Source organism: Haliotis asinina, chromosome 14, assembly GCF_037392515.1.
Source record: "Haliotis asinina isolate JCU_RB_2024 chromosome 14, JCU_Hal_asi_v2, whole genome shotgun sequence".
Classification (NCBI taxonomy): domain Eukaryota; kingdom Metazoa; phylum Mollusca; class Gastropoda; order Lepetellida; family Haliotidae; genus Haliotis; species Haliotis asinina.
The window spans coordinates 23075237-23086832 of record NC_090293.1 but is presented as its reverse complement, the minus strand read 5'-3'; positions in this window follow the sequence as shown (position 1 = coordinate 23086832).

The following is an 11596-nucleotide window of genomic DNA, read 5'->3' as shown; positions in this document are numbered from 1 at the left end:
TTTCCTTTTTATATTAAATTTGCGTTTGGTAAATAATGCTGTACAGTAATATAAAAGAACACTTATTCTACGATTAAAAACCTGGAAAACTTAAAGTTACATCAAATGTTTTGGGACTTATGTACCCTCTCAGGAGGACAATAATTGTACAGTACTTCAGCTCCCTTTAAGGTTGGGCAGCCGCTAACGATTTGAGTTACTAATGTAATCTTCCAATTATAAAATATTGATCTAGTTACAATTCATTTAACAAATCTAATTCCTTTCAAAGTGCAATAATTAAACGAGGACTAATATTCCTGAAAAGATTCTTCATAGTTCGTGAATTAAAATACTGATACCTTGTGATGGAATACTCAACACAATATGAAAACTACAGAGGAGAATGCATTGTTCTTGTCTTGCATGTGAAATGTCTACGTACTTTTCAAATATTTTGTAGTTTAATGTGAGGTAATTATCACACGTGACATTGCAACAGTGTTACATCCAGCACGGGACGGGCGCAAAAGGTTTCTCCATGGACCGTAGTATGGTGATCTACCTTCAGTTGTTGGTGGTCTATAGCCCGTGTTTTATATCGTATTGTCCTCTTTAATTACAATGTATTATCGTTCAATGCTAGTTTTATGATCATATATGTGATAGCCTAGTGTTTTTACTGTCCTTAACTGACAGGCTTTACGTTTTCATCTAAATGATTTTAACATTGATCTAAATTAAATTGTTCTCGTCACGATATGGCTGCAATATTGTCGATGTGACGATAAATTCTAACACATTCACTCACTCACCAAAGTCTTCGAATCATCTGTCTTGACACACATTGTCTACTCTTCTAGCCTTGTGACAGAAACTGTGAACTCATGATGAAGGAAAAGAAAACAAATATATTACGAGAGCTTCAAACGCTGAAAAGTTAGATGGCCACAGATGAGTGTCATAAAATCCGATCCGATATTTACGTGGAAGGTTTGGAATGATTGGTCATTTTGATTGCTGTGACGTTTTCACTCCCAAGTTGAACTTAGACGATAGTCCAATAATAACACCCTAAAACCACTAGTCATTGCATAATCACAGAGATATGGTTCTGGATCCAGTACGGCTAGCGCTAGCATTTTAGTTTCCATCCTAGATACATCAGTAGATATAGACTTGGTAACCGATCATACTCTTACTTGAACAGAAGTTGTTTCTACTATCTTCAGTTATGTTACTGAAAACTACAAATGTACACATGGGATGAGAGTATGGTTAGGAGAAATGTTATTCACGTCAGTTTTGCTGTGGACCTATTCTATCTTGGACTTGTTCTATCCAAGATTCAATAAATACATCATAAAACAGCCCGTCGTCAATTAAGACGGTGAGTACACATACAGAGTCCTCTCAGGCGATAATATTGAACATATTTACTTATTCAAACAGTCTCTGGAATAGACACTGACATGATCTCAGCTTCACAGATAAAACAGGGCTTTGAGTTTCTAAGGACTGATGCGTTTTGCTCTAATGTCAATAAATACAGCCCACTCATTCAGTGACATGTTTTTAATGAGTGCTGTGATTCCACCTGAAAGTGTAATCTTGAGTTCATCATCATCAAAATTGTATATAACTTTCAATGGTCATTTTGTCATGAGTGTGAGTCTATCGATTGTTATATGCATTGAGCAGTTGCTGAAGTTGATGACCGTTTATGGATGTTGAGAGCAAAACGAACAAATAACCGTTGAACTCGCTTTATGATGCTCTATTCTTTTCCCGTGATGTTTGGCTTTTGCACACGAATAAGGGATCCAGCACATATAGTATTACTCACTGTCGGAAGAACACTTTCACGAAGTCTAAAACACATGCTTTGTCAAAGAATGACCTCCTTCGAATATCATCACACAACTTTTAACTGTATGTATATATGTATGCAGCGACGTTAAAAATACTACAATCTAATGGAAATCCAGATGTAAATATACAGCAATCGATAAGAGCATGCCATTTGATAAAATACGCTGTGCTCTCAATTCACCTGCCCCAAAGGCCTTCAAACACCTAACTCCCTCCATCAGCCCTTGCCAGACAGAAATCGCTTTCATCAGTGAAGACGTCACGTCACGTACAGTCACGTTGCTGCTACAATGATGGTGCACACTCAATCACCAAAGCATCACTGTCAAGAATCGATTCCGGAGATGCGAAGTACACAAATACCAGTTCACAGTGAGCAGAGTTACACCGAATCTACCTGTTCATAGTGTGTCCACGTCTGTCTAGTCTGTGTATAACGTATAAATCAGGTAAGATACCACTCCATGTGAGCAAACCAGGCGTTCCAGAACAGCGAACGTGGAATGGGTAGATTCCATCTGTATCTTACCCACTTATTATGAATGCTAGCCATTTAATATATCATTTTATTCTTATTTCCGCCCAGGTGGACACAAAACCCTTTCCACAAACAGTAGAAGTCTTTTGCAAAAGCAGAGTTGATTCTACTGTTGCTACAGCATTATAATAAACGATTTCAGTCAGCAGTAGCTCTACGATGTTTGTAAACAGTTTGGGTCAGACAATCCAGTGAATGACAAAATGCGACACCATGACACCCAATGTGTCTGTGAGTCACTATCACATAGTGATAACACCAGGTATCAGATATAAGCGTTTCCTTGAATACAGATCAAATGATCATCTTAGCGTGAAGTAGTGAGTGAGTGAGTTAATATTTAACGTCACATCGAACATACGAGCCATAAAAAGGAATATATATGCATATTATGAAGAACCTGTCGACGAAGGATATTAAAACAACTAGACTATCACAGTTAGTATTTAAAACTAGCTTGGAAGCTTAAAAACTAATATTATCACCATTTGGACAATAGGCACTCGTGGCGAGCCACCTCCTCGTGGTGACTGCTGGGTAACGCTCATTGCTCGCAAAAAAACCCCGTTGTGGACCCGGGTGAATATTTGTTCCCCCAACCCGTTAGCCGTGGGTTGCGGCCCTGTGTCGGTGGAGGAAGGGACCATGGTCGTTGAGGGTAACAGGGGCCAGTGACCGTGTTCCCGTTGCTCAACACACCACATTGGCCCTGACTTCACCTAGACGGGAGGTTGAATGGGCCCGATTCAATCAATGAGTGAGTGAGTAAGGTAATGTTTAACGTTGCATCGGCAATATTTCAGCCATATCGTCCGATTCAATCAGTCGGCTGGTCACGCCATGCCCTGTGCATAGAAACTGCTTACATTTTGCACTCACATTTTTGGGTATTGGTCATTTTAAAATCCAGTATACAAATTATTGATACATTTACTTACGTAGAGTCCTATGCCAGAAGGTGGTGGCTCATGGGTCAATCTGGTTATATAGACCTCTGAATTCCGTGTTGTAAGAACAGTGTCATGGACCGAACCAGTCTGACACTTATTCTTTAAGATACCATGGCTTTTCAAGTCTATATTTTCTGGAGTATAACATCCCTGTAACCCTGGTGTTGCAGTCTGGTTTCCACTGCAGTATCCGGTGAAGATATATCTACTTTCAAAACTGATTCCTGGCCAAGGTTTTTGGTCATTGAAAGTTCTGATGGCCATCCTTTAAATACCAATCCTTTTCCCGTTTCCAAGGGCATGCAAGGCATCTGTGGAGAGGTAAAAAACGTCACACGTTTACGAAATGGTTCTCTTTTAATTGAATGTTTACGTAGGCAACAACCTGTCAATCTGTTGGGAGTAATGCAGTTTGTAAACAGTCGGGTTGTTGTTTCTGTTCACAAAACTCTCAACACTTGTAGAGGTCGATTGTACTGTTATTACAGCATCATGATAAACGATTTCAGTCAACAGTTTTACAGCTCTACGATGTTGTTTGTAAACAGTTTGGGTCACACAATCCTGTGATTGACAAAATGCGACACCATGACACCCAATCTATCTGTGAGTCACTATGAAATAGCGATAACACACGGGTATCGGATATAAACTTGTTTCATTTGATACAAGTCAAATGATCATCTAAGCGTGAAGTAGTGACACATCCAGGATATATTAATTATCATTAGTCAATGTATTACTGTTAGTTTGACCAATTACGACAAGGGAACGGCTGATACGGAACCACACCATTTGAGTGAGTGAGTTATTATTTAGCTTTACATCGGCAATATTTCAGCCATATCGTGACGAGAACAATCTAATTGTTATCGATCTGAAAAATCAATAAAGATAGAACATAAAAACCTGTCCACAATATTTGAAAACAAAAGCACATTTATCATCGCGTGCGATTGAACACGCCTTAATTGAGTTAAGTAATTGGTGCAACGTTTCAACACATGAAAATGAACGCCAGATATGGGCCCCATGTACTATAACCACTCTGAAGTACAAACGTGTCGACATTTCAATCACGACTGACTTATGTTTCGCTATGAAACATTTGGGGTAAACAACCCGTATTTTCGAATTTACTCGCCCCATTGTAAATACCACGCATTTAAACTGACCTCGTAACATGACCAAACGTTTTTAATGCCACTGTTTATGAACAACATATAATTATATGAGAGACTTCTTTCTTAGAAGGGACGGTGGGCATCCTAATTTATAACGGTCAAAACATTCACTTCGAAGACACAGGTCCTGTTCGCTACATATGTATGTGTGCGATGGACACATTACTAGGATCCCCCGTCGTGATGTAATACCTCTGTAATATTGCATATAGCGTGTTAAAATCACACTCATTCATACTTTTTGAGGCGTCAGTCTTCCCTATTATGGGATATGTTGCATTAATGTATCTAAACATTACTTCAAGATATTTTTTCTCTGAGGAAGTTGCATTTAAAAACGTATAATTATACGCGTGAAGTAATACTTAAGACCGAAAATCAGAGTTGCGACTTCCTTTTCAATGTTTTACCTCCACGAATGTGTTCAAAGCAGTAATTCAAGCGGTTTCTTCATGTGATCAGGGTACTTAGTGCAGTGTAAAGGAATTCTCTTGACTAGGAAACCTCAACCGTTACACACCTTCTTTCAAAGTAGGCACACAGTAATATATCCATCACGTCCAGAGTCCCATGAAACTTCACCGTCGACCCGTTAAGGTACACGCTGCATTGTTTGCACAGGGTGTAAATAATCTCAACAGATCCTTTTCCTGTCGCACACTCGGTGCATCGGCATAAAAATCTCATACCGTCTTAAAACACCTTCACTTGAATCATGAATTTCGACAGCTGAGTGTAAATTATTTCTCAGGCGAGGTTATCCTATCATATATAATCTTTCAACTGCACTGGGATATTTTTCTGGTTAATCTTATTCTTTATCAAAAATCTCCCCGTGACCTTAATGTCCTGCTTGACATGTCCGCACAACGTTGTGGTGGTATACATTCTACTTGTCACCGAGAGTAAGTCCTCATACATTACGAATCACAGTGGGGTCGCCTTTCAGTATTTGCTATATATGAATGACCCTGTGTTCCTGTTCTTCAGAAGAGACGCGAACTATAGGAATTACTTCCAGATGTCAGCATCTAATATATCTGGAGTAATAGTCAAAATTATGCAACAAACCTTCCTGTATTACTTACATACTCACTCACAATATATAAGAATGTGCATGCTTTGTGATTCTTTTCTGTGATATTCTAGCTGTTTCAGTGTCCTTTGTCGACATGTTTTTATAATGTATACATATTTCATTTCAATATCAAAATGTTCTCGTCACGATATGGCAGAAATATTGCCGATGTGACGTTAAATATTAACTTACTCACATGCTTTGTGAAAACAGGATCGTTACTAACTTGTTGCTACATAGTATGTTTACAACAGTTCTTAACCTACAAAATAACCATTTATCAATACCTATAGTCGTCTCCAGTAAACAAAATAATTACCACCTTTTTAAGGCATGCTGCACAACGGACCACACGTTGTTAACACGAAGTCACTGCGACCGCAGTACATTATTACATAACGTTAACAGGACATAAACGGTAATCGACACATCATAAACAGTTAGAAAACCAGGAAACGGCGACCTTTCCAGGACCCAGAACTCCCATGCTGGAGTCACCTAAATCGTGTGCTCTCGACACAGATTAGATAAACGACAGTTCTTATTGGTGTCCCATAGAACAACACTTGGTTAAACTCATATCTGCGCTGCACACAAGTGCTACTGGTATCGTAACATGTTGCTGTGGACTTTGTCTGAACTAGAGATATCTCAACAACTCGGACAAACATTATATATATGGGACCAACTTTCCAAAAAATGAACGCTTGTGACTGCATAAACAGAAAACATACACGCAGTGTCAATAATTATGGCTATACGTGGTGATAAGTCTTTATTTTTCGGGAGTAAACACTGTGTATATTTGTGTCTGTAAAGAATGCAGTTATGCTAAATATTATGATTCCTTGTGAACTGTCCTCTTACATGAATTTATACTCTTCACGAAAAAATCTGTTACACACATACTAAACTCATAGGCAAAAGAAAGTGAACACTCTTTGTTTTGAATTTTTTGCAAAGTTGTTCAAGTTAGTAAAATCCGTTTCGGCTGTTGCATGCTAGGATGGTTACCGTGGAGAAGCACGTGAAATTGCCAAACAAATGGCAAAACGTACATCTCGGAGCTTTTGCAAAATTCTTGTCGACTTACTGGCAAATAAAGGCATTAAATCGTCGGCCATACACCTCAGCTAACAGAAAACTACTGAAATTTCGCCACCACTATCAGCGCAAGAGACAGTTAGGGCCACAGGTACGAAGCCAAAGGGCACCAACTACAGTCATATTGCGAGGGCCTTGAACTGCACACGTGGTACCATCATCAGACTGTTCCTGGTAGACTGGCAGCATCCAAACCACGATCCGGCAGAACTCGTGTGACGACCCCACGGGAACATCACCGTACTGGAACAGCTCTAGGACATGTCATCAGTCAACGTACCATGCTACGACGTTTACATGCAGCAAGTATCAGAGCTCGACGTCCTCTGCGTGGAATGGCATTGACCCAGGAGCATTATGGTCGTAGGTTACAGTGGTCAAGGACTGCATGATGCTGGCTGGTATAAACTTGGCGACGAGTCGACTCACCTTGATAGCCAGGTGCAAGTATGGCCAGGTGCAAGTATACCATTGCAGGAGAGAAAGACTAGTGGCGAACCATCGGCATGTATTCCATCCCATTGGAGGCAGTGTGATGGTTCAGGGAGGAAATTGTGGGAATTAGAGCACAAGATCGGTCGTAATACGTTGAAAATTGAACGCTGAGAAATACTATAAACGACATTCTTCAACCCGTGTCAATACCATTTCTCCGCCAGTAACAACAAGGCAGCACGACAACGCCAGTCTCCACACAGCGCGAACTGTCCAGAATTTCTGACTGCCCAGAACAAGTTCTTCCATGGCAAACATATTCGAAGGCCTCCACGACATTCCACGATTGACTCTTGTTGTGTCTGTGAACTCTTGTCCATTACATGATACGTGCCCTTCATATGTTTCTCATAGACACTGTTGGTGCTTTGTCCCAAATTCTGGCTTCATTAAATGTACTATCAATTAACATTGTATGTTTTGGTTTGATTTTATCGATCATTAATAAGATTTTTCACTTTCCTTTGCTCCCTCTAGTTTCACTGAATCAGGCACTAATATACGAAACATAACGCCAGTGTAGTGAACAACTACTTCCATCCTCACTGTGATGGAACAGGAAAATGGGACAAACAAAGTCACCAGAATGACTTTTCGTAAGAAGGCACGTTATGTCGGAAAAGACTTCTTCACATTACCATTGTCAAGTATGCATGCTGTGACTTTAGTAGGTAGGATTTAAAGCTGAGAGTTAACAGACCACGTCTACTGCCGATTGGCGAATCTGACAGAAAAAGAAAGGGACAATGTTATTGAACGTTTGCAAACGGGTGCTTGTGGGATTCACAGTGAAGACGGACAACACAGGGACAGCGGGTGTCTGACACCGCCGAAAGGAATGTTACACCACAACGTAACGGTGCCACACATTTCGTGGACAAAACGTTGCGGAGTAATTCTATGATGACAGCATTGCTGCCATCCCACTGACGCTAACATCCCACTACGCTTCACGGTCGAGACTCTGTTCACGTCACGTTTTGCCGTTAATAGATTTTCCAGCACAATAACGCCTGGCCTCACACTGTCTGTGCGTGCCAGGACTTTCGATGACAGAAATCACCGTGGTTGTGCTGCCATAACCTGTCTGGTCACAGGATTACCTTGTTGGCATCGCTACATGGCTGTATTGTCGCCGATGCGATGGAAACTTTTAACTCACTCACCTCACTATTCACCGGAAGTGTCCCCGATTGAACATGTGTGGGATGTCTTGGGTCGATGTACCCACAGTAGGAATCCACCTCCGCATACGCAATAGAAAACATCCCACAACAAACTATCAACTGATCACTCGATACATACATACGCACTCAGACAGAAAGACAGGCACACACACATTCACACACTCATGGCAAAGCTGAAATCTCCGCATTAGTGTTCAAAAGTTATTAGATATTAGTTTCTGATTACAGGTTATTGTATGTATGCATGCATAACTATACATACCAATATTTCTGTTTTATCATCAATGATTACCTGCGAGCGCCTGCAACAATCCGTTAGGCCTTGAGGTGTGTTACATGTCACTCAGTGCCAGACTTGTTTAAGTACATTAAAGTATTCCCCCTTCTCAGTGTCTCTGCCTTGCATATATGCACACTGATCTCCGAAATATATTTTGTTTTACTGACTTACCAAATGGCAAACCAGGAATTCTAAAGATGACTACTATTCGAAATGTATTGTAAATTTTCCTATCCATGTTGATTTCCTATATCAGTCGCCAAAACACCTGCCATGCCAATATGCATTTGAAGCACACTACCAACGACTGTCTAAAAAATACTGTTAACCTAATTCGCTCACCGTATAAAACGCCAAAACATTTTAAAAAATTTAGCAGTGTCTGTTACAATAGCATGAAGGTAAGTACCAGAAGCAAGAAGATTGCAAATTATTGGAATGTAGGAATATTTGGCCTCAGCACGCCAGCACATTCAGCACATCGTCATAAGTCGACTTCAAAACCAGCAGGGTAAAGGGCTGACGAAAGCCAGATCAACCACGAAAGACGTCTCAAGTTAAGGATCGGAATTTAACAAGCCTTGTGGTATGTCAGCCTTTCAACTTTCGCTTCCCAAATGACGTCTGTGAAATGGGACTGTATAAATACATAAAAGCACATGAGATGAGAGCAAGAAGGGTGATCAAGCGTCCAGCCTTGACAAGAGAGCTCATTTGGAGTGGTATTTACAGCGACTTCATTTATATTTTACGTCATCGAGGAAGCTACAATGGTCGCATGAGAGACACCTTTTATTGCAAGGTAAGGAGAGGTGGTAGTGAGTCTAGAAGACTAGGAGCAGTGCCTGTGAGCATAAAAAGTGTCAGTTTCTTTTCGTGGTGGATCTGTCATGGGTAGTCTCTATCACGATTGTAAATGTGTTTTTTGTATCTGTTCGATGAAAACTTAATGGCGACCAGGACACTCGGGATCCTGTTCTTCTGCCACATTTTTATTTCCACCCATTAGCCACTCGCCCTGAATTTATGGATGACAACGTCCAACCACAACCTTCCGAATGCAAGCTGGTACAAAATCCGCTTGTACAAAATGTGACATGTTCAGAAGCAACTTTGCGCTGGGAGTGCCAGCAGCTGCCTTTTGAGCGAGCCCACAGTCTCACAATAAGCATGACGAAAAGCATCATCCATGTACAATGTGGATTCGCACATTGTTACCTCTATTTCATATACGTGTCGTAAGAGACGACCAACGGAATCGGATGGTCAGACTCGCTGAATGGTTGACACATACCATCAGTTCTTATTTATGCAAATCGATCCTTATGCTATTAATCACTGGATTGTCTGGTCCAGACTCGATTTGTTATAGACTGTCGCCATAGAGCTGGAATGTGGCGTAAAACTAGACTCGCTCACATACTTTAAATGAAGCACTTTCAAGTAAAAACAAACAATCGACGGATGGGACATGTAGATTTGCGTCAAAAGTTGAACTGTTCTTATTTTCGAGAAATTCAGGTAAATTTATCTAAGTTACGCGAGAACATGAAACAATAATAAAAAGAATGCATAAGCACGGAAGGGGTGATATTGATTAAGCTTTTGGAAAGCGTTCAGATTGATTCTAGCTTGCATCATGTATTTGTTCCCAATTTATTTCACAACGAGATTATTTTGTTAAAAGCAGCTGCCTTCCCTGTCTCATTTGTCTCTCGGGTGTTTGCCATGAGACGTGTGACAAAAGTCACAAATGTTACAGTACAAACACCAAATCTACGACAATGTATTGGTCACTTGGAGAATTATGGAATGCATCATCATTATATACGCAATATCTGAAAAGAAAAACTCTCAAAATATTTCATTTATACGATCATGTTCATCAGACTCCCAGTTAATTTTTATCAAAAAGTCCATGCATTAGCAGTTCGGTTCAGTTTCAACATGTCCCCGTGTTAAATCTGTAATATGTCTGTAACGAGACAAATATATTTGGACATCTGCCAGTTGACTGTCTCATATGATTCGTCTATGGGTTGATTTTGCGTTCCCATATTATTGGTTACAGGTGTAAAGGAGTAGCAAGCCCCGCCCCCAAAATCAAACAGTGATATTGAGACGTAAATGTGTAGACCTTTAGGGCCATGTGACACAACATTCCGGTGCTATGGAGACGGGCGTTACAAATAGAGGGGCGCACTGATCACCGTCGCAGTGCCTCTACGTCCAGACGCAGGAACGGTGCTAGTGACAACATCCAAAATAATGTTGCAATTTTTTGTAGCCGCTCTTCTTCTTTTAGGTAAGTTGCTGAAGTTTATGACATTTGCGTGAGATAAGTAAACTTAGTTTTATTCATATGTAATACAATAATATAACATTATTTTATACTTTAACGTTTTATACAGTGAATCATTATTTTACAAATAGATAAATTATGATATTCATACAAGTTGACATGTGATAATGGGCACAAGATTAATTATTTTTTTCTGGAGTATTTCTCAAAGAGTAGATATCCGCTGTACCTGTATATTTCAGTTAAAATGGATCGTTATTCACCTAGCACGCAATACGTGTTCATATGATACATTGAAAGTGTATTCATCATTTGTGTTAAACACAAAACATGGGAATTAGCCAGCTAAGTTTACTCTAACTATCAGGTAAATCAGTAAGCTATTGTCAATAAGTAAAGGAAAAGGAAGAACGAATTCATTGTAAATAACTATTTGAGAATCTGTGTTTTTCCATGCTTTTAGTGTGATTGAGACGTATCCTGTCGTTTCGTCATAGTTCTGTCACATTTTCATTTATGTCTAATATCAACACAGGGTGATGACGATTTATCAGCTCAAACTTGTGACAAAGTAGACACTGTAGTATGATAACGGTAATGAAATGACGTCACCGTGGCTACTGAAAC